The sequence below is a fragment of the Mchenga conophoros genome, linkage group LG7 (assembly GCF_057382185.1).
Source record: "Mchenga conophoros isolate Kocher_MC1m ecotype Shallow Benthic linkage group LG7, M_conophoros_male_GT1.1, whole genome shotgun sequence".
Classification (NCBI taxonomy): domain Eukaryota; kingdom Metazoa; phylum Chordata; class Actinopteri; order Cichliformes; family Cichlidae; genus Mchenga; species Mchenga conophoros.
This window is the reverse complement of record NC_140532.1, coordinates 65,950,595-65,953,441: the sequence shown is the minus strand read 5'-3', so window position 1 is coordinate 65,953,441 and position 2,847 is coordinate 65,950,595. Positions and strand designations below refer to the sequence as shown.

At 41.8% G+C, this 2,847-nt stretch overlaps 1 long non-coding RNA gene across 1 annotated transcript; it reads right to left on the bottom strand.

The window, feature by feature from the left end:
* Positions 1-372: 372 nt before the first annotated feature.
* On the bottom strand, positions 373-2,521 carry LOC146571605 (uncharacterized). Its single transcript, XR_014893147.1, has 2 exons — positions 2,057-2,521; positions 373-1,949 (listed from the first exon to the last, which is right to left on the bottom strand). It is a non-coding gene; the product is annotated as an uncharacterized LOC146571605 (long non-coding RNA).
* Positions 2,522-2,847: the final 326 nt, after the last annotated feature.

The following is a 2,847-nucleotide window of genomic DNA, read 5'->3' as shown; positions in this document are numbered from 1 at the left end:
TGCGCTATTGAAGTAATTTTGGAAGGCCGGTCGCTCCTGGGAAGGTTCAGCAGTGTTCCAAGTTTCCACCATTGTGTGGATAACTGCTCTCGCTGTGGTTCTCTGGAGTCCCAAAGATTTAGAAATGGCTTTGTAGCTCTTTCCAGATTGATAGATGTCACCGACTTTGTTTCTCAGCTGGTTCTTTTGATCGTGGCGTGATGTGTTGCCTTTTGAGATCTTTTAGCGTGCTTCACTTTGTCAAAACAGGTTCTATTTAAGTGATTTATTGATTCAGTGGGTCTGGCAGTAATCAGGTCTGCACTGAAAGAAGCAATTTTTCACCTTCAGTAAACATGAAGCAATAATTTTGAGTAAAATGCAGCTGAAATAAATTAAATTAGAGGTTTATTTATACAAATAACTAATTATTAAGGAAAATGTGCTTCTTATAAACTGAATGTACACCAGTCAAGTACATTTCAATAATAATAGAGAACAACATCAAGAATAAGAAGTTTAAAACCCAAAGAGGGAACCACAGTCCATGATACAACACCTAATGCAGTGAAGGGGATGTGATATATGCTGGTGTGGATATTTTTAGTCTTGTCTGAAGTAACTTCGATTGGGCACTGCAACATAAAACTGTTTAAAATATATTTCCTTAAAAAACAAGGGTTTAAAACATTTTCTGAAAGTCTTGCTTCTGCCATCATCCCGGCTGGAGCGCACGTGTGAAAGCAGCTTAAACCAAGCCGAGCACTGCTGTTTACATTCCACGTTATGATTTTTAGTAATCATTTAAAATCCTTGTTACCATGTTTCTGTCACCTTGCAGTGATTTTAACAGTCAGTGTGCCGGAGTCTCTGTGCTACTTTGGGGGATAAATGTGGATTAACTCGGAGCATTTTAAGCTAATTTTAAATATTGTCACGATGCTTCATTTTTAGACCGAGCTGACAAGCCTCTGTAGTCGCACCAAGAGAAATACGGCTGAAACTCTGGGAAGTGTCATCATCTCTGTTTCATGTGCAATCAAGTCCCAGCTCGGTGCTAAATCACACGGTTTGGGGCTCGCCAGTTCAAAAGGCCTTTTAATCCAAGTGTTTATTATATTTTTTCACTCTCTACATAAACCGGCTACACTTGTCCAAATACACACTCAGCACCGTGGGGAGGGCGGGGCCGTGATGAAGATTGATGGGCTCGGTTCTGGCCACATTAGCTGCTAATCAAGTTAGGTTTCCTGGCACAGGGCTCGATACATCATTACGTCCTCCAGAACAGGACTGATGCTGTTTACAGCACGGACACAAACACACATGTACCCTCATATGGAGAAAATTGTTCAGTGCAACAACAGCTCTGCAATAAATCTTCAGTTTGTGTTGACACACAGAGAGAGACTCTATAGTTTGTGTTTTCTATTTTTTCTGCCCTTGCCTACCGAACCTTTTGGAACCACTGCCTCCCTAAAACACTTTCTGTTGCCATTCTCCTTAAACTGTCACCAGTCTGCATGGAAGTTATACATCTACATGTATTTGAGGAGGTTGGGGCGGCTCTGCATGGTGGAGTAATTAACTTAAATGACTTAGTCTCAGTGGGTCTAATTACCTCGAGCAATTCAAAAGCACTTAGTAATAAATGCAATGAAAATGGCTGTGATGTAAATTTATGACTAAAATATTAAAATCACACTGTTCCAGAAAAGGGAAAAACACAGCAGCACCATTTTTGGTGAAGTTGTAACCAAAACAAATAGAAAATTTTAATTGTATGCTTATCTGCCAGAGCCTCCATGTAGCCTGTGGACTCGGAGAGTCCCTCAGGTTTCCCTCTGGGAGGTCCTTTCAGAGTTTGGGGTATCTGGCCTCTTGTTAGGGCCTACTCCGTACAACCAGAGTGAGAACTTTGGTCACATTTCCAGCAGTAAATCAGTTGTTGATGTTGCACTAAGTTTCTCCTGTTCACAAGGGAATGAGGGAGCAGGAGAATAACAGATGGATTGGTGAGGTGCAGCAATCTGTGAGAAAACAAAGTTCTTGATCTATTGATCGGTCCTACCCCGACCTGTGGTCACGAGCTGTGAGCAGTCACTGAAAGCTTCCACCAAATGATGTCTGGGCTCTTCTGTAGAAACAGGGTAACCTTGGTCATTAGTTTGGTGGCTCAGAATATAGACACTACTCTGGATCCAAAGGAGTCAGTTGAGGTGGTTTGGGCGTGTGACTGCGAGGATACCCTGGGGCAGACCCAGGCATGCTGGAGAGATTTTGTCACTCGGCTGGTCTTGCAGCGCCTCGGTGTTCCAACAGAAGAGCTGGAGGAGCCGGGCGGGAAGAAGGAGGCCTGAGCACCTCTGCCTACACTCCAGCTCCCGGATCTGCAGCACAGAGTGGATGCATGGATGAATTTTTATATGAATTTTTGGAGTCAGTCAGTAGTTTTTTTTTTTTACTTCTAACATCGTTCATCCTTTTCATTAATATTTCAAAATGCTCAGTTTCATAAAATATTAATAGCACACACATACTTTCAACCTGCAAACAAAACATTCAAATTTAAAGATATTATCATTGCGGTCAGCAGCACTCACAACAACAACACGTTACAGCCCAGTCTCATAGCAACACAGGAATCAGTCAGGAAAAAGCACCTTCATGGTCACATGCTGTCACATTTTTTCATGTCAGCACAAATTAGTAACTAATGTAAGCCATAATAGGATTTACATATGGTGTCTACAGCATGAACATGTTGTCCAGAGCGATTATTGTAGAAGCTGTGAAAGGAAACAGTCATTGGTCCAGATATAGAACATGTCAGACATGACAACCAAGAGACAACGTTTTAAATGACAT